The sequence below is a fragment of the Condylura cristata genome, unplaced genomic scaffold, assembly GCF_000260355.1.
Source record: "Condylura cristata isolate star-nosed mole 26May11 unplaced genomic scaffold, ConCri1.0 scaffold00006, whole genome shotgun sequence".
NCBI classification, from domain to species: Eukaryota; Metazoa; Chordata; class Mammalia; order Eulipotyphla; family Talpidae; genus Condylura; species Condylura cristata.
The window spans coordinates 24051919-24072904 of record NW_004567107.1 but is presented as its reverse complement, the minus strand read 5'-3'; the positions used below and the strand labels follow the sequence as shown (position 1 = coordinate 24072904).

General features: G+C 44.6%; 1 pseudogene; it reads left to right on the top strand.

Moving 5' to 3' along the window:
* The first annotated feature begins 383 nt into the window (after positions 1-383).
* On the top strand, positions 384-1457 carry LOC101620530 (annotated as a pseudogene).
* The last annotated feature ends 19529 nt before the right edge of the window (positions 1458-20986 follow it).

Sequence of the window (20986 nt, the reverse complement as noted above, 5' to 3'; positions counted from 1 at the left end):
GGAGCACTGTCCTCAGATTATTTTAGTTGTGATCCTCAAATTTCAAGGAGAGAGGAAAAATTTGTACTGCCCAAAGAGTGCCCAGACTTCCAGGTTCATGTAGATGGGACTCCCACTCAGTAGTGAACGTGAGGAGGAGTTTCTCAAAGGAAAAACGATAGGGCATAATTAATACAGTGTATTACTAAGTGAAAGCATCAGGTACATGTAGCTACTGGACATATGGAACCTCGGGACCCAAAACGTGGCATACGGTTCCTGGGACCAGTGGCCTGGACACCAGAAGTTGCTCTCCAGTGCTTTGCTCTGATGTTCCCCCTAAACCCCTGCAGCCTGCTCCCTCATGGTTTGCCCCTCCCTCAGGGCTTGCCCTCTCAGTTGGCATGCATCTGGGCTCCACACAGAATGAGGAGCATGCTATGCCCATTCTAGTTGTCTGGTCAGGCCCCAGTGTGGCCCCAGCAGCCAGGCAGCTTGGCACTCGAGAGAGCCTGGCACTCTCCTGCCTGTCCTGGAGCCAGCCTGGAGAAGCTTTGTGGGGCTGTTACAGCATTGCCTGGAGATGTGAGACCAGGTTTTCCATGGGAACTTGGGATCCATGCATGTATGGTTGGATTTTTTTTTTTTTTTTTGCTGTTCTCTGACTTTTGTGGAGAAATTTTCAATTGAAAATTGAAAAAGTGGTTTTATGTGGAAAGAGGAAAAAAGGTTTGTTATTGAACATTCTACACTAATTGAGGAACACTGTAAAGTATTTGAAAACTTGAGCCTTGTTCAAAAAGAGTATGAAGACTCAAAGTCTTAAAGGATTAAGACAATGTTGCGTATCTATTAGTTCACTCATTAAAGTTAATCCTTAGCTCTGAGAGGGCGGAGTCAAGAGAAGCACAATGCTTGAAAGCTGTCTGTCAAAAATTGAACAGATAAGTTCAAATTCACTTAAATCTGAACTTAGGGATGAAGTGCTCACTCTAGAAAAAGAGTTAAAAGGGAAATCTAAACATTCCAAGCAAGGTGAATTGTGGTGCGTATTTCTAAAAGGATATAGTCGCTAGAAGATGAATCAAATCCCTCAAATCACAAGTTGCTGAAGCCAAAACAACCTCAAAAATAGTTCAATGAATGATGAACAACTTAAGCTAGCTATAAAAGATGATAAGAGTGAAATTTCCCAACTTCAGGAAAGCCAGAAGCAGCTTTTACAAGAAGCTGGAAAATGAAAAGAATAAGCGAGTGAATGTAAACTGAAAATAACAGTTGAAGCCCCCAGAGTAGATGCTGAACAAGTTCTCTGTGATAAAGTCAGAGCAAGTCTTTGATGGGACACTGGCAAGAGATGAAAGTTGGGCTACAATGTTTGGAGAAGACACAATGATGCTAACTTGGAATTGGAACTAAAGAGCGAGGCAGAAAATGATAATCAACCAAAAGAAGCAGTGAAGAAACCAATTCTTTAAAGACCCTAGGAGGATAAAGAAACCAAATTACAGTCACTTATCTGAAATAGATAAAACAAAGAGCTTACAGAGTATATTAAAAAATCTCCAGACTGAACAAGCATCTTTGCAGTCAGAAAATATACAGTTAGAAAGCGAAAATCAAAAGCTTAAAGCAATGACTGAACTGTATCTGGAAACTGAATGGACACTTCAAAGGAAATTAACAGTAGAGGGAAATTACCAGTTTAGAGAAGGAGGAGAAACCTCCCAAAGTAGATGAAAAGATCAGCCATGTACCTGAAGAGGTGGAGACCCTATAAAAAGCAAGCCAAAGCTCTTGAAGAATTAGAGAAACCATTCATTCTTAGCAGATTATTTTCTATGTGGAAAATAAAACACGTGATAAATGGTGGACAGCTCAGACAGCTGCAAGAAACCTCAATGACTTAAGGAAAGAAAATGCTTACAACAGTTGCAAATGACCTGAAATAGAGTTTCTATTTGAACGTTTAGAAAAAGATCCTTATGCGCTTGATGTTCCCAACACAGCATCTGGTAGGGAACATCTCCATCTGGCCCTTCCCCACTGGGGCGAGCGGCATCTGAACGAGATGTTTCCTTTTGCCTTCGGTGTCACTGGAGGGCCCATTCAGTCTCTCACATTTGTGTTCAGGAGGAGAAGGAGGAGGCTCAAGTGGTCCGGGGAGCTCTGGATCATCACCAAAGAAAGGGCACCCAAGCTGTGATAGGAGTGCTGGTGTTCACAGAGCATCTTCCTGCGCGGGGTCCCGTTTACCTCTATAAGAAGAGGATCTTCTAAGAGAAGAGGGGAGGGCCATGGCCCCTCAGGCAACCACCTGCTGACCTGGTGTTTTGTCCCCAAAGGCAAGACAGATATTCTCAGTCTGAGGAGGGTCTGGACCAGCAGGACTGTGAGACCGTAATGTCTCATCTCTGGACAAGGCTGTCAATATCTGCAGAAATGGAATCCAGTAGAAAGATAAGAGGATGTCGCTAATCTCCATGTGCCTGATCCACGCCTAGTTCATAGGAACGATGTTTCTGGCAAACACGGCTGTTTCTGAGTTTCAGACTACATTTTACTAGCAAAAGGGAAGACTTCAAAAGCCACGTACAGTACAATTCAAAATTGGATGAACGTCTTGCAGTTGTAGACTCCTCAATATAAGAGCGGGTCCCAGGTTTGCTCAGTATTACTCTTTTACAATCACAGTCACAGAAGCTTAAGTTACCAGCTAGCAAAGCCTCTGTGTTTTATGGCCCAGGTTCTGAGGAAACATCACACAATTTTGAAAGGCAGCCTGGCTCCATCAATAAAGCAAATTTCTTACTTAGGTTAACAGTCATGTTCCTGGAATATTGGATATAAAAATTTCATGGAAAGGCATGTAAAGTTGTGCACTTACCTTTAGTAAAATTACTTTCGAGATATGCTTTTTATGATGCAAACAAATTGTCTCATGATTTTGAAATGCAACCATATAAATGAAAACATTTCAGGTGTGGGGAGAATTCACTACTGTGTGCACTAGACAAAATTCTTAAAATCAAAAAGTCTATTTATACAAAATAAGATGTATTGGCTGTAGTAATCTATTTATTAATAACACTGATGACTCATTCTTGAATATACAAACTCCAAAAGACATTTGGTTACTTAATATACACAAATATTTCTGACAGATGAATTTTCATCCTTACATCCTGATGGATCTAAGCAGTTAAAAATATAAGAAAAATAACAGCGATTCGCTATGCACTGAGAAGTCACATACAAACCAAAGAATGTGGGAAAAGAGGGGCTGAAAATATGAGAGCTGAAGGGTGGGAAGATGGAAAAGAGTCAAAAATAAAGCCCATCACACTGGATATACTAAAGCTCCAACCCACTGAAACCTAGACTTTAAAACATGGGTTGTGGGGAAAGTTTAATCTGGTTGGTCAAACCCTAAGGTGTCTGTTGTTGGTCCTTCAAGTAAAGTGAATGCAAAAACAGCTTCATGTTCTTAATCTTGCTTTTCATAGCTGTTTTGTGTTTGAAGGTGCCCCTGTAATAACAGACTCCTACAGTAGACGTCTTCTTCCTCGTTCAAGCACACAGCACCCGTCAGCCCTCACCTGTCCTTTCCCAACTTTAAAAAGTCCATGAGGACGTTTTTTAATGTCCCCACAGGTCATGCCAGGAGAACTGGCTTGTCACACACCCGTCTGCCGCGAGGGTAGGCAGGTGCAGTATTTCTAGTCAGTTGTTCTAAGTATGTAGACCACGTCAGCTAAGCATGTGCACAGAGAAAAGAGGCGTGGACTCCCAGAAACAGGTGAAATGGAAACCAAAGTACTTTCCCTTTCAGAGCTCCCCTATCTTTCTTTGTAAGGGTTATCTGATCATTTCTTTAATTACACTGCCAACTTCTAAGCCCCTTCCCAAACTATTCTGTTTTGTAGACCTGGGAAATCTTGGCACAGAGGCATGATCTGGACACCACAGAGAACAGATGGACAAAGTCCTTTACAAAGGGTTAGTGCTGGAGCCGCCGTGACTGTAGAATAATAGCAAGACACATGCTGCCATTTCTGTTAATTTTAGGTGAGACATGTACCTTAAGGGGGCTTGTTAGGTGGGTCTAGAACGGTGCAGGTTAGGGCTCACTATTCCTGACCACCAAGGGAGGCCGTCCTCCAGGCTTCACCCCATGCTCCACAAGTGACACGTTTTTTTGTCTGACCAGGGGCATCAGACAATGCTTCCAGCCTTTCCCGAGCACCAGACTCTTGTTCCCTCTAATCCATTTGGGGTTTTTTTTTCTTCCACCCCAGGTAGCTTCCCTAAGATGTGTGGTGGAGGGTGCATACTGACTTCAGGGTACTCTCTCCTGGTGTCCTGTGTTATGAACTCTGGATGCTTTTGTCTTTTTGGATTCACAGTTCTGTCTCCTTCACGCAAGAAGTCTAGTAGCCTCTGCCTCAGTTTCCCTTCATGTGCTATAGCCAGACCACTCTTATAAGCACCTCATGTGCTTCTGGTCTCTCAGGCGTGGTTGTCCCTTGTTCTGTGGCCTCCAGAGTCTTAGAAACACCATTCCATGTATTTTTTTCTTTTTTGTTGTTTTGGGCAGGAGGTAAATCGGTTCTTGTAACTCCATCTTGACTGATAGGAGAAGTGCCCAATTCTTTTTTTGTTGTTGCTTAAATTTAAATAGTCTGCTTAGGGAGGTGAGGGCAAAGAAGACCCACAACACCTTCCCTATTTCAAAGGTTAAGGACTCCCTTTTTCATTGTTACCTCAAACACTCAAAATGTGGCTTTGTTGCTACAGTTCTACCTCTCAGAACTAAGTTTTCTGTCTTCAATCTGTGTTTCCTAGTGTTCCCCAGGCCTCCTTCCGAGGCTAACAGGGTACAGATCTTTAAAAATAGAGGCAACGAGGACCTTCCCTGTTGATGCAACAGATTAAGATGCAGCACTATGAAGCACAAGTTTTATCCCCGCCCCAAAGTGAACCACAGGGCATGGCAGACCTCTCCTGAACTGCCCGCTGCTCAACGCCCCCCCCCCCAGTGTACTTGGTCAGTCTGCCTGTTTGCTCCCCACTCTGTCTCTGGTGAATCTTCTCACCTCTGGCCTGTACCTCAGTTCTTGTATGCATAAATAAATAAATCATTAAAAGAAATAGAGACAATGATAGGTTGTGTTTTAAGGGAAGCCCCTTGGTGAAATGACTGGGGAATTCCTGGTTACAGCAAAAGTGGGTGGAGGCAGATGCCAATGCCAGGTAAAGATGCGAAAGCTGGAGGCAACACGAGCCCACGGGAGAGCCGCGTTTAGGGGAAAGTCCACTCATTCACATGCTCAGCCTCGGGGGCAGGGGCAGAACAGAGACAGTGTGTGCAGGAGAAAACCTCATCTCTGTGAAGGGCTGAACCTGTCGGGAGAGCTTGGTGTCTGAAACACGTGGGATAGAGATGGCTGGCTGCCTCCTGAGAGGAAGCGCTCTCTTTTCAGGGATCCCAGAACTGTCACTGGGAGAGATTGTGCAGGCACTGTATTCTCAGTCCCCTTTGCAGAGGGACAGGAGACTTCAAGTCAGCCATGGAATGTGAGTGACAGTGAGGCGTGCCTCCCACTCTTCCCTGATCCATGTGCTTCTCGACCCTGCCAAGACAGCCAGATGGCATCTCCATGACCTCTGAGCAAGCCCACCTAACTAACTGGGCATGGGCCGTTTTGTTTTCATGGTGGTGAAACTACATCATGTTAAGAACATTCTCCTAATGCGTGAATTGATCATTTGGTCAACTGACTTTTGACAATCCAGTTTTCAGCAGATTCTTCCTGGAGGATATATATATATTTTACTTGGCATTCTTTCTTTGGAAAGACCAAGTGGTGCTTTGAGTGGAATAGCACATCAGTTTTAGCTAAGAGGCAGCCAATTTCACTTGGATTTATTTAGCAGATTTTTTTACCCTGTGACTAGGTGGGAAGGGCTTGCCTTCATTCTTTCAATTCCATCTATAGGATGCTCGCTCCCCTAAAATGCTCTCCTTACTGTTAAGAGGGAGAAACCAAGGGAATGAGAGTGAGGGAGAGAGAAAAGGGAGGTAGAGGTTGGCAGGGTCAGACTAAACATGGGGCCGAAGAACCTGAGGGTAAAATAAGGACACGGTCTGTGCGCATGCGTATCTTGCTTTGCCTCATAATGAAAACATGTCCTGCAACATGGCGCCTCCCAAAGGTAATGGGGAAGAGCTGTGGAATTTTAGGTCTAATTCCTTCATTTTATAGACTGGCAACGTGAGACACACAGATTATACTTTGCAGACAGGATTTCCCACAAGGATTTTCTCAGACACTCCACAGAGCCCAAGTGCTCATATGAGCAGCTGAACCTCCCTCCTCAGGGAGTCCCTCAGGGCGACCCGCTCCCCTCTTAGCTCGGTTGTCATCCAAACAGACCACGATATACAAGGAGAAGGACGCCACAGACAGGTGCTTTCTTGCATGACCCTCACCACACATCTGCTCCTGGTTTCATTTTCAGGGTAATCTCTGCTGTCTTCAGTGGGTGGCCCCGTGAGCGTGTGACTTGAAGCCGCTTGGGCTGCAGCACTGGGATAGCGACCGTGAGGCCATTGGAGAGCAGGCTTGCAGGGCTGCCTGGAGATGCCCCACTCCCCCGCCAGTCTGATTATCCTGATCTAGGCTGTGATTATGCCACAGAGTGGCATTCTGGAAATTTCTTGAGCTTGCCATGGCCACTATTGCCTCTGTGTGTGAAACCAGTTGCTTTCATACCTCTGTGCTTTTGTGCAACCAGCTTCTTCTGTCTAGACTGTTCTCCTTCCCCTAGACACTCAACCTTTTATATATAAAATCATAAAATGTGGTATTTTAACCATTTTTCAGAGTATAGTCAGTGGCATTAATACAGTTACACTGTTGTGGTACCATCACCACCTCCATCTCTAGAAGTTTCAATTTGCAAAACGGAAACTCTACCATGTAAACCACAGCTCTCCTTTCCCTTTTCTCCTCCCCCACCTCTGGCAACCCATATTCCACTTTCTGTCTCTATGAGTTGGTACCTAGAGTGTTTTAGTGACACTCACCCCATGTGAGTGCAGTCATCCAGCTTTTGCCATCTGTGACTGATATTTTTACTTAACATAATATCCCCAAGGGGTATCCATTTTGTAACATGTCAGAAATTCCTTCCTTTTGAAAACTGAATAATGTTCCATGGTAGGTATATACCATATTTTGTTTACCCACCTACCCTCTAATGGACACTTGGCTGATGTCACCTTTGGCTATTGTGGTTTAATTTGTGACCTCACTTTGGATCTGCTCTAGAAATGTCATGTGCGCTTAAGACCATGTGTGACTGTTGTTGGATAGAGTGTTTTGTGTTGTCTGTTAGATCTAGTTGATTTATTCTGTTGTTAAAGTCTTGTAGTTCCTTACTTACCTCCTATCCATTTTCGAGAGTTGGATCTTAAAATCTCCAACTGTAATTGTAAAACTATATTTTTCTCCCTTCAATTTTGCCACGTTTTACCTTATATATTTTGGTGGCCTATTATTAGGTGCATAAGTGTTCTTCCTCTATTCAAATACTTCTTCCTTTGGGGTCCTCACTCCAGCCTTAACTTCCAGCACCAGGCAAAGATATTCTGTTTTCACTGTAACTTGTACATACCTCTATGTAGCAAATTTTGTTTTAGTGACTAATTTACATGTCTCCCCAATATTTTTGTCATGTGAGGTATCGCAGGGGTTTACAGATCTATATTACAGGTAAGAAAAAGAAACTCAGAGAGGCTGGTTGTCTGGAGATCACCAAAGAAACGGCAGAGCTATGCTATGCTTGTGCTTGCCTGGCTCTTTGTGCTGCCATTGCTTCTTAGTGTGGGTGAGGCTGAGACAGGTACACATGGGACTGAACCTCCTTTTCCTTGGGGAATCTCAAGTTTACCTTGGATGGTACTACAAGGAATTTCAAGTGCGACTCTGAGCTTCATGCCACTAGATCCATTTTGGAGCTGATGATTACTGAGTATCTTGCTTCTATAACATGGACAGGAGCTGGGATTCCAAGCTGGGCTTTCTGACTCGAAGGATAATGTGCTTGCCACTTGACCTGAAGTGTCCTGTGCTGCTTTGAGACTAAACTTGAGCACCCTCCTACGCTGTCCCCTGCTTTCCCTGCTCCTCACACTCGAGAAGGATGTGGCACCATTGACTGAGTTTCCTAGCTTCTTCGTCCTGAGTCTAAGTGACTACAGTGTCTCCAAGCTCTCCAACTTCCTTTTCAGGGACCTGAAATCCAGCCCTTCCCTCTCTGGTCACCTCTTCCAGATGTGTTCCACTTTGTCTGCTAGCTGGCTCTGAGTGGTAGGGTGGGCACATATGTAACAGGGCATCACTGGATTGGCAGGGAGAAAGCCTGCAGCAGGTTCTAATTGTAGCTTCCTCAAATGGACAGGCAGCTGGCTGCTGGGCGGAGAGCAGCAGGAGGAGGAGGTAGAAGAAACAGTCCTGGCATGTGGGGTGGGACAAAAATAGAGGGGCCCACTTACTATGGGGCCAGCTTCTTCCTGGCACATGCTTGATGGGAGGCTCCAGTTCAGGGGAGTCTACCTGGCTCTGTGCTGATCTGAAGGTGAGTCACCTGGCGGGGTTGCTGGACATCCCCAGTCTTTTCCCCTTCATTGGTGGGGTTCTTTAGAGATGACTGGCTCTTCTACTTCATTGTCTGGCCTTGGCAATGATAGGAAGATGAGGACAGGGATAACTGGCAAGGATCAGAGGGTACCACCAGGTTAACTTTCAGGTAAATTGTAACAATTATGCTCCCCATATAGGATTGTTGAAAGTGTTAAAAAAAAAAAAAAGGCAATGCAAATGCCTGCTGCACAGGGCCCTCTTACAGGCAGTGCTACAGTGACCCAGGGAGGACACCTTCTGGCCCTTCGAGATGTGCCCCTCTTGACACTTTAGGATCCCATGTGAGGTCTGGCATCACCATGCCCTGAAAGCATTGTGGGAAGAGAACCGGATGGTACAGCAAAACCAGATTTCAGTCATGGCTCTAGGTTGCTGTGCCCTAGGGCAAGCTCTATGCCCTCTCTGGGCCTCTGGTTTTTCTCCTGTACCATGAACTTCTTGGGCTAGAAGATTGTTGGTGTCCTTCAATGCACAGAAGCTGGGAGACCTGGGACACAGATCAGGTGTTACTTCCTAACGCTCTGATTGTGCAGGGAGGGCCTGTCTCTCCTTTTGCTGAGCCCAAAAGGCTCTGCTGTGCAGGAGATGGGTTTGGAAGTGGGGTTCTGAGGCCATGATCATCTGTTCCTCTTCCACAGGATGGGAACTAGAACCAGAACTTACCTTGTTATGTGTCATCAAGACACCCCCAGGGAGCCCCAGGGAGCTGCCTGGACTACTCTCAGGGCTCTCTCCCCATCCACCCCAGACAACCCACCCCATGTCCTCAAGTCACAGGGAGAGGCTGGTGTGTCCTGCTGTGACACACAGGGAGAACAGTAACCCCAAGCCCTCGGGGGGGGGGGCAGGTGATCCTCCTGGAGCCAGGCTGACTCAGAGCTTTGGCCGGCCAACCCCCGGGCCAGCTGTTCTTTGGGCCACTACACAGAAATCATGCCGGGGCTGTGGCAGCAGGCTCTGGGAAAGTGTGTCCCTGGCTCTGAGGCCAAGGAGGGGAATGCAATACCAGCCTGGCAGCGACTGGCCTGGAAGAGCAGCTGACCCTCTGCAGGGAAAGCTGAGATGAAGCCCCAAGTTCAAGTCTGGCAGGTAGTCTCAGGACAGCGATCACTGATGGTCTGATGCCCTGCCAGGGAGAGAACTGGACCCTCTGAGGCCAAGCCCCTAATCCCACCCTGCACCTGACTGTTTGACCTTCACATTGGTTCCTATCCCTGCTTTGGGCCTGGGCTTCCCTGTCGAGGCCACATGTGAAGGAAAGACGCTTGTGATGTTGTTACTTAGAATGTGGGGACCTATTTCTTCCATTTTTCATGGAAAAGTTACTAAGAGGGGCATGTGTATGATCTGACACTATCCGGGCACTGGAGTTTCCCCTTTCACTGCAGCCTCGTCTTTCTTCACCATGTCCTATGTCTCAGCTGGGACCTCTTCTCTCATTCTCTGGAAGGAAAATTTTCTTCATTCTGGACCCTAGGGAATGACGAACTGCCATGTCAGCATATAGTTGAAAGAAGTTTGTACTGACCAAGGAGGTCAAGCTGCGTCTCCTCTGGTCAGATTTTGACCCATTCTTTCTCCTTCTGAATGCAGTTTCTGTCTTCGTATTATAGGTTATTGGGGCTAGATGATCTCGCAACTCCTTTCCAGTTTTGCTTTAGCATCTTTAATTTCCTTTTGGATATTTAGCTTCTCGCCTTTCTCCACACTCCTTTTTTTTCTAAAGTGGGTTCGGTGGGAATGACTTAGATGAAAAACAACTTGGCTACAGACCAGCTTCGAAGGATGATGAAACCTCTAACGGCTACTGTGGAGAGAGTGAAGCCGCCTCCCTCCTGCTTGTAAGAAAAGATAGAATGCTCATGTTCATGTCTTGCTCGTGATGAAGAGTTTCATGAGTGGTCACACACACACACACACACACACACACACACACACACACACACACACACACACACACACAGGTGCTGTGTGAAAAAGAGCTTTTGGGCATGTTTGTCCCTGAATGAAAGTCAGGCAGGAAAGCTGGCACCAGGTCTTGCTGGGATTATCTGCATGATAGAACCATAATTTATTTTTACACAGACCTCGGGATGGTACCAGGGGATTCCAGAAGCTTCATGTGAGCAGTGAGTACCCGGTATCCTGGGGCTGCCTGCCAGGTAGACGACCTTTCTCAGTGTCAGCCGTAGCCACCTGCTGAGGGGAGCTGGAGTGGCCGCTGAGGCCCTCGTCATCCCGGGTCAGGGAGGCGCTCTTCCGGAAGCCGGGCTCGCCGCTCTAGCGTGAGAACCTCGCGTGGCGCTGTCCGAAGACCTGGTCAGCCGGGCTCCTCTGCAGGCGCGCTCCTGCTATGCTGTCACCCTGCTGTGTGGCTCACAGAGGCAGCCGCTCCACGTCTGTGCAGCCGACAGCCTGGGCTCAGCTGAGCGGCCGTCTTCTAGGTAGTTACTGGAAGGGACCCTGGGTTCTCACTAGTGGGCAGGAGAGGACGAGGAAGAGCTTTCTGGTTGCAGAATTGCATTGGGAGTCATAGCAAACTTGGATCGTACCCAATAAATCAGGCTGCCTCGGCCAGATCCAAGGTTCTTCTGTGCCTGACCACAGACCCGTCATGATTCTTGCAGAATGTTCATCTTTCACAGCAAAATGGGAAAATTAAAGACAATAGAATGAACTTCATAAAATGAATGCAGCAGCGGAATTGTTCTTTATCTTTGGTACTTTTAAATGTTGAAATGTTTTGTCTTTATAACATGATAGTGGTATTAGATAGTAGTGAGATTTTAAAAATATACCTGACCACCTTATGTCAACCTTCTGCTATTGAAAAATTATTTTCACTGGATGATGAATTCCAGAATCCTTCATGGGAGGAGGGGGATGGGAGGAAGGGCAGAGGTGAAAGGTTAAGTCAAGAGGGATGGGTTTGATCACTGAGCAGCAGGGATCTGAGACTATTCTGCTCTGCGTGGTGTCACTGGCATCTAGAACATAGGTTTTTCTGTAAAGGACCTGGTAGTAACTATCTGAGGCTTTTGGGGCCACGGCGACTCTGTCGCAACTACTCTGCCCAGCCTCTTGGCGTGAAAGCCTCCACGGACAATGTGGAAGTTAATGACTGTGATTGTGTTCCAATAAAACTTTATTTACAATAGGGTCAGTATGCCTGATGTGGCCTGGGGGTTGCAGGTGGCCAACCCAAATCAAGTACAATGCCCAGTTTCTTGCTGCTCAAGATGGATTTGTTATGTTGATGTAAATTCAGCAAAGAGGAGACATTGGAGGGATCTGGAGTTGGAGTCCAGAAAGGTCAGGCTGGGTAAGAGGAGGTTATGAGATGCCACCGTGCTGGGCGAGAAGCACTGCAGGCCTGGAGAGTAAAGGGCCAGTCTTGAGCAGAGCTTCTTGGGGCTCCAGTGTCCCTGATGCACATGGGTGTCCGCCCAGTTGCTCTCTGTGGGATTCCGCTGCTTCTCACACTGCTGGGGGAAAGACCTTCCCCTACTCACCCCCAATAGTTTTATTGAAACATAGCTCACACTACACAACTCACATTTAAGTGCACTGCTTGACCTTCACTTGGGCTCCTGTCTCTGCTTTGGATTGTGCTGTTATCACCATAGTCAATCCCTCCCCAAGAAAACCAGTAGTTCCCATCTGCCCATCCCCCCAAGCCCTAGGCAACCATCTGTGTTTCTGTCACCACAGTTTGCCCATTCTAGATCTTTCATGTAAGCGGAGCCATGCAACGTACGTATTGTAGTGTGTCTAGCTTCTCCCACTGAACACATGTTGGGAAGGTTCATCCATGGGCAGCCCATGTCAGCACGTCACTCCGTTTTATTGCCAGAGGCCAAGAAAGACTCCATTGTGCAGACACACAGCACTGGGTTCATTTTCCATCCGTTGATGGACTTTGGGTTATTTGGTGTCCAGGTTTTTATGTGTTCATGTTTGGTGGTCACAGTCCCCCCTCTCTTGGCTCTTAACTTGTGTGCGTCTGGTGGGTGATCACTTCTCAGATCTCTCACCCCCTACACCTCTTGCACTCCTTGAGCTCCGGTCACAGTGGGCTCAATGCCCCTCCCCCAGCCATAATTTCAGGTCCCTCATACTTCTGCCTGCACTGCTGTTTCCCTTGAGAAACTCTCCTGTCCCTTTGAGCTCAAACTCCATGTTACTAATGGTGCAGCTCAAATGTCATTTCTATCACAAAACCTGCTTCTACTGCTGTCTCTTATGGGAGTCTCTCTTCCTCCTCCCCATGCCTGGGCCATTAATGCTAGTTCTTTCCATTCTGGATTGCAGTTATTTTATGCCCAGGTTTCACTGCGCTTTTAGATCATACTCCTTCCTGCTTCCTCTAGATTTTGCTTTTTGGGTTTATTTTATATTCCAAGTACTTTGCACACAGCAGACCCTGCAGAGATGATTGACTGGAGTGTGTTTGATGTGCTTTGCAATTGAATGATTTTAAGATGGTACCACTATACCCCGATGGCTATCAGCATGGTGAAAGCCCTTCCCTGTCCTCACAATAAAGACCCATTCTCTAGGCAGTCCCTGGAGAATAAGGCTAAGCAGCTTTCTCTTCCCCAGGCCTGTTTCCCGTCTCCAGTTTCACATGAGTATCCCAGTTTCTTCCTCACATTTCCAGCTAAAATCTAATGAATTACTCTGAAAAACAGGTTGTGCATTTTGGATCCTGACTTCTTAAAGCATGGCTCACAACTCTGAAATTTATAAACATAGACAGCTGTCTTCCCAGATGACCTACCAAATCATATTCCCCTAGAAAGCAGAGCTCCATTAGAAGTTTGCAGCATTAGATAGTGAAATGGACTAGATAACTTCCTGCCCTAAGCCAGGAAGGGGGTGGCTCTGGCAAGTGGGCATTTCCCACAACAAGCGAACACCTTCCTCCCAAAGCGACTGGCAGGGTAGAACATTCCTCTCCACCTGGAATGAAAGCTGCTACCCCTTCGCACCTTCTGTTCCACCACGGCCCTTTAGGCTTTGACAACAGAACTGGGGTTTGGTGTTTGCTCTTATCCAGATGGAACAGCTCCAGTTTTTTCAGTAAGTTCTTAATACTTAAGAAATAATAAAAATAATCACAGTGGATTAATAATAATAAAGACTTCTGCGTAAGAAAAATTCCTATAATGTTGCAATAAAAGAGGACACTATTAAGCTGGGGTCTTTAACATCAGATGATGGACATCTGCCTGTGCTAGGTTAACTCTTTCCACTCTCACAAGCATTATTATGGTTCCCAAAGGACCTGTAAGGAAACCAAGACTTGGAAGGGACAAGTAACTTGATGAAGCTACTCAGGCAGTTACTGGTGAAGTGTGTATTGTAAATGGAAGCAGATCTTTATTTTTTGCGCTCAAGGTCTCACCAACGTCTCATGTACAGCCTGGGCATTGGGCCCAGTGAAATGACCTTCCAGAGAGTGGTTACACGTCTTTTTCATTCACGGTTCAATGAAAGGAGAACAGAGCTAAGACTAAGGAGACTGGGGTTGAAGTGTGGACACGCCTGCCTGTGGTGAGAATCAGCATGGAGTCCCCTCCTTGCCTGAATCTGGTAACGTCATCTGTAAAACAAGATGGTCTGCAAGGTTGTCACTGGCTTGGATTTGAACCTCCCAATCTCCCTTGAATCTACTACGCTTTCTCTTCTTACGTCTGGGCCTTTGAGCTCATGGTATGGAAATTTCTTCCATCTTCTACTACGTGTCAAATAACTCTTCAACTTTTGAGATCTGGTGAGACTACTCCGTTGTCTTTGTAGACTTCTCCAAACACCAGGGAAGGTCTGCCTCACTGGTCCCTGTTCCCTCCCTGCCACATGCATACATTTCTGCTCTAGAACCGGTGGTTATCTCCCTGGATGGGCTGTGACCTTCTCAACCATGGACCTGCTGGTCCTTGGTGGTGACATGAAGGATGCCAGGGCAGCTGGAGTGGTTCTGGTGCTGTTTCACTGTCATCTGCTAGATGGCGCTGCAGCCCACGGGAATGCAGGCCCCTCCCAGGCAAAACCCCAGGTCCTGTGGTGGGTGTGGTAGCCTCAGGCCAAGCTGGGAGACCACTAGGCCAGGGCTCAAGAAAGGCTACGTTTCCATTTTCTCTCCATCTGCTCTGTTTTGAAAGTGCTAGAGTTGAACCCTTTCAATTTCCCATTCCTTGAGGTCTAGGAAGGCAGACTTCGCTCTTCTGTTCTCTGCTGCCTCATGGCAGGAGAATTTAGACCATTCCCTTTCTATCTTTGGATGGTTCCCACTGGCCCATTTTTGGCCCAACTACCACTCTGTAACAGGGTGGTCCCTAGGAAAAGGGGAAGTTCCAGGTTCCCTGCCCCACCCAGAAGGAAGGTGGAGCTGAGCAGAGAAAAAGGAGAGAAGAGAAGGAGAGAAAGAGAAGAAGAAAAGGAAGCTGGATGGAGAATAAGAAGGTGACCTGAGGAAGCCACATGGAGCAGCAAGCATGTGATGAAGAAACCATGCTTGTTTCCTGCCCCTGGACTGGTTAAGGCAGATGTAGGTGAGACACCTGTAGGGAGGTGACTATGGCAGTGTTGATTTTGATTTTGCTCTTTTCCTCCCATACTTGTCTGGCCATTTCTGACCCTTTTCCTTGGGTCCCGGCCAGAAGGTGCTTTAGTCTAGTGGCAGCTTTCAGGCCTTGCTTTGGGCCAGTCCCTTTTGGGTTGACTTTTGCCCACGAGGGGATGGGTAACTTCAGGTGTTTGATTTAGAAGTTATATTCTTTGTGTTCCATATTGTATATTCACTGTATTAAAGTCCCTTTTCATTAAATTATATAGGTTTTGTCTTGACAAGGCGGATGGCAGAACCCACTTAGAGCATGCAGGTTTGGGGCTTCAGTGGTGCTCTCTCCCTGTCCTCTAACAGATTTGGGGTGCCCTATAACAGATTCTCTGATAAAAGGAGAGGAAAGTGATGGCCAAGCTGCTGATGGTAATATTTCTGACCTTCCCAATCTTCCTTGAACCTCAAAGATTCTTTGAGGTGAACTCCTTCCATCTTTCTCGTTACTCTGTGTTCACATTGCCTTTGTTTTCAACTTTCCTATTTTTCTTTATCTTCTTCCTGTGCTTTTCAGAGACTCCGTGACATCCTCCACCCTGCACTTCTGCCCTCCAGCAGTTTGAAGGCAGTGTGTGTGTAGTGGCTGAGGACGCAGGAACTGGAACGCTTGGGTCTGCTGTCTTGCTTTTCTTTTGCTATTGTTGCATCCGACCTTCGACCTTCGGCAGGTTACTTAACCTCTTGATGATTCAGTTTCTTTACCTGTCAAATGGAGATAATGATATTTACCCAAAAAAGGGAGTGTGGTGATTAAATAGGCTCTTAGTGCTTTACTTTAAAAGGGACCAATAGACATGACATTTTTCTTATGGACCTTTTTTTTTAAAAAATATATATTATTTATTTATTTTTGCACAGGAGAACTGGGGTACAGACTAGAGGTGTGTGTGTGGGGGGGTGAAAGGATTCACCAGAGACAGAGTGGGGAGCAAAACATGTTGACCTACTGAAATACACTGCTGAGGAGAGCAGCGGCTGAGACCGGATAAGTCTGCTGTGCCATGTGGGTAAGCTCTCTGGCCAGGATCTAACTCAGGCCATCACGGTGGGCCGTTCTGCTGGTAACCCTGAGAGTTAACTCCCTGGCTGCCAGGGAGCCTCTCTCATGGACCTTTCAACTAGAATTCATCATTATGTGAGAATGTACTTCTTCTTCTGTGAGGTTTTAATGCCCAAGAAGACTGGGATGGGTTTGTTTTGCTCACTGTCTGTCCTTCCTCCCCAGGAGAGTATCTGGCATGTGAAAAAGATACAATTAAATAAGTCAAATAAATTAATTAAATGAAATAAGGATATAATAAATAAGTCAAAACTTTTTTTAAAAAAGATCTATTTATTTGTGCATACACAGCTGGGATACAGGCCAGAGGAGTGGTGGGCGAGAGGATTCACCAGAGACAGAGCGGGGAGCAGAACAGACAGATCATCAAAGGACACTGCTGAAGGGAGCAGCAGGTGGGTCAGAAGAGGTCTGGGTCGCTCCCTGGCAGGGGATTGTGCTGTAGTGGCTTCTGAGAGCTTCATAATGCGGGGCTTTAACCCATTGCGCCACCAGGGAGAGCCCAAATTAAAACTTTTTGAAGAACCAGAGAGTGTTTTGTTTATCCTTTATCATAAAAATGAACTGAAATAATGATAGATACTTGCTTATGCATTTCAGTTGGTGATGGCTTAAGATAAATTAGTGTTGGCTAGGACTTTATGAGCACTTTCCTTTATTGCTGGGGTTGTGTGAAATGGTAGAACATTGCTGGAAGGCCAGTTGACAATCTATGGAAAGAGACTGAGAAAAAGTTAACTCAGTTATTCCCCTACTTTAAATTTTGATTTATTTAAAATATTTTTTATTGAGTTAACATTGGTTTACAGCATATTTCCATGAGACCTGTAGGGTCTCCCAGCACCCACCACCACAGGGCAGCGCCCCCTTGAGTTCCCTCCCTTTTTTACTCCCGCCCTTTCCCATCCTTTCCCCTCTCCCTCTGGCTGCCTCCATCCATAGTCAGGTTTCAAATGTTAGTTTTTTAGTAAGTTGGCTTCACGGGGCCTATCATGCTTTTTTTTTTTAGATCTGAGAACTCAAATATACACTAAATGTCAATTATAAGATTGTTTATAATGGCAATAATTATTTTATTAAAAATCATTAATAATTAAGCAGAAACACTGAAATGGTTAAATAAATGATGGTATGCCCGTGTAACAGAATATTATGCAGCTATTAAGTAGCCTCTTAATGGGATAGCTAGTGACATGAGAAAACATTTTTGATGTAATTTTGCCAATAATTACAAATATTATTATAATTACAAAAATTACAATAACAAACTGAGTTTGCAGAAGAAGAACTTATTTAGGTCTTGTAGATGCAATTTTCTTGTTTGTAAAATTAATATAATAACAGTGCCTATTCTATTGTCTTTTACAGGCTTGAACAAGTTAGTTTGGTTTTGCAGCTTTTAATTTTTTATTATTTTTACAATTTTTTTGAGGTAGTGTTGGTTGACAGCATTGTATATGTTGTATGTGTATAGGTTCATACCTCTTTGTATGTGTGTTTTCCACCACCAAAACACCTAAAATTCTTCATCACAGCCCACTGGAACCTCTGTCCCTCTTGCTCCCTCCCGACGCCCCCCAATGTTTTTGTTTTGATTTTTGTCTGTCCCTTTGTTTTTTTTTTATATTACACACATGAGTGGAATCATCCACTTTGCCTTTTTCCTTCTGGTTTATTTTGCTTAGCATAATCAACTCCAGTTCCATCCAGTTTGTCCCAAATGGCAAAATTTCATCTTAAAAAGCATTTTAAGAAATATTTTTAATTTATGAGTTCCGGGTATGGGAATAAGAACTTAATAAATGTTAGCTATTGCCATCAAATTGATATCAGCAAAATAAGACTGGAAGGAAATACAACAGAGTCATAATGGGAGTTAATCTTAGGTCACAGGATTATAGGAGTTTTAATCTCTTCTTCATAAATTAAAAATATATGTAGAACAGTTAATAAAGGGGAAACATAGGTGGTCAATAAAATGCAGATTCTAGTCTTCTCTAGTTTCACTCTCTTTGTCTGTAATAATGAACGCATATTTAAAGCTACTTAATAAAGCAATAATGCCAGTTCTTTATATTTATCAATTAATTAACAAACCCTTACCCAGCATGCACTTGTGACAGCACTCGGCCACATAATGAAGGAGACTGAGTATGGGCCCCTTCCCTTCTCTGGGAGCCCAGAATAACCACCTCAGATCCATCTGCGTCATCTTCTTTTTAAAACTCTCTCAAATATTTTTTCCCTGTGGCTATCATTTTTTTTTTTTTGATAACACGTTCCTTCTATGACTCAGTAGTTTTTTCTTTTGCCATTTCTTCCTCAAACTTTCCTTTTTCACAACAAATTCCATGACTATCTTAACTGCCTTCTCTTGATTTTATCTGACACCCCACTCTCTTTCCCCTCCAAAATAAATAACAATAAATCTCTCCCTTGTAAATGAAGTCAAGATTGTTGATAATAATCATTTCTGCCTCTTTTAAGTCCAAATAAAAATATATGAGTAAGTTGGGATTACAAACCAGAGAGGAAAGGATGACTAATTTGATGAAAGAGATTGGGAAATTTGACCAACTATTTGGAAAAAAAGCGAGATTCCTAAGGCATACCACACAACAAAATAAATTCCAGATGAATTAAAGAATCCCAGTTAGTAACCCTAAAGGAGACATTGGTGAATCTCTCTTCTCATGGGGAGGAAAATCTTTGAAAGGGCTATGTGTTTAAAAAAAAAAACATAAAAATCTCTCTAGATGCACAAAAGTCCAAGGCAAAGTGGAAAACAGAAAAATATTGGACGATTTATGAGAGAGATAAATATCCCTAAGCTTGGAAAGTTAATGGGAAATTTTGAATGTCAACATAAAAATGGGCAAAATCAAACAAAAGATAAGTGATAGATCAGAAGGAAAATTTTGTGGCATGTAAGCCAGATAAAGTATTAGTGAAGTTTTCACTATATAAAAGGATCCTCCAAATCAATATGAAAAAACAACTTAAAAGGAAAACCAGCACAGGTTAGAGTGAGTCACTGAAGAAGAAATGAAAACCATCAACAAAAATAGACAAAGTTACCTAACCTCACCAAATTTCCTCACCAGGGAAATGCAAATCTTTTTTTAAAGTTCCCTTTCTGAAATGCTGACAGGAGTTAAAAAATTAAGAATAACCAGATCTGCAGTGGATGTGAGAGAAGGCAGCCCTCTCTCTCTCTGGTGAGAATGTATCAATCCAGAGGGTTTTCAAGAGGGCAATTTGGCATTATTTTTCAAATAATCTACTCCTTTGGCTTAGCAATTATACTTCAAGGACTTTATGCTCAAAAATCATACACACACAGAGATATGTGTTAAGAGGTGTTAGCTGCATGTTACGATTCTTAAAAAGTAGAGGAAAAGAAATTATTCTAGATAATGTTCACCTAACTAGACAAATAAATGCCTAAAAATTGGTATTGTAGTTTGCAAGGAAGACTACCTCAGATGTCCAGTAAGAGTGGTCTAGAGAATAAGTTATGCACATGTCCTTAATGGAACATTGTTCAGCTTGTGAAATAAAAGCTAAATATGTATGTATAATCACAAAGAGGTGTTCATCATAATAGAAAATGAATAATGTGTACAATCATTCCTTGAAAACAGATTGCAGCACTCAGGTGAATCTGAGCCTGTTTATGGAAACAGAGTCAGGGCCCTCCCATCAAGCTGCTGGCCCCATCAGGGAGAAAGCAGTCGGTGCAGGGAGCTGAGCAGTGAGCATTGGCACACCTGAGGCATCTCCAGCTCCCAGCATTTTCCACTTTTTTTTTTAAGATTTATTTGTTTATGCATTCAGAACTGGGGTACAGGCCAGAGATACAAGGGCAGTGAGAGGATTCACCAGAGATAGAGTGGGGAGCAGAACAGTCAGACTGAGAAGTACACTGCTGAGGGGAGCCATGGGTTGGTCAGGAGAGGTCTGCCATGGGTCACCTCTGGGGCGGGTGGGGATCGAACTCATGCTGAAGTGGCTTTAGCTTCTTATGCTGTGCTTTAACCTGCTGCGCCACCAGGGAGGGCCCGCATCCTTCACTGTCGGGGAGGGCTTAAACATTCGTAAATAGCCTAAATATTCTTTCTGTCTTTAGTGATTCAAAGGACTTCGGTCTCCTTTGCTTTGTTAAACTGGTTTAAGGTAGAGCATGACCTTATTATCAAATTCTGAAGATTTCTTCATAGGAAAAGAGTGGAATGATCGCTAGTTCTATATGTACCTGGAAGTCATTTCCGAAGATAGTGGATGGTAATGGCGAGGCAGGAAGAGCCTCTTTGCCAGATGAGAGAGGACCATCAAGGTGAGACCATAAGGTCTGTTCGAACAGACATTTCTTTCAACGTCTCTGCCTTGTGTGAAGGTGAAGTCCACTTCTTTGAGTATCTATCCCAGGTGATTTAGGATCAGTTCCTGCTTCTTGGAACACTTTAGAAACTCAGGTGGTATCCTGTTTTCTTCTGTGTAGAATCCCCGTCATTTGAGGGATTCAAATAGAAACCATAGTGCCATTGTTAATAAAGCTGATAAGGGGACTTCCATGTGTGAGAAATGGGACTAGATGATCCCACAAACCTATGTTTT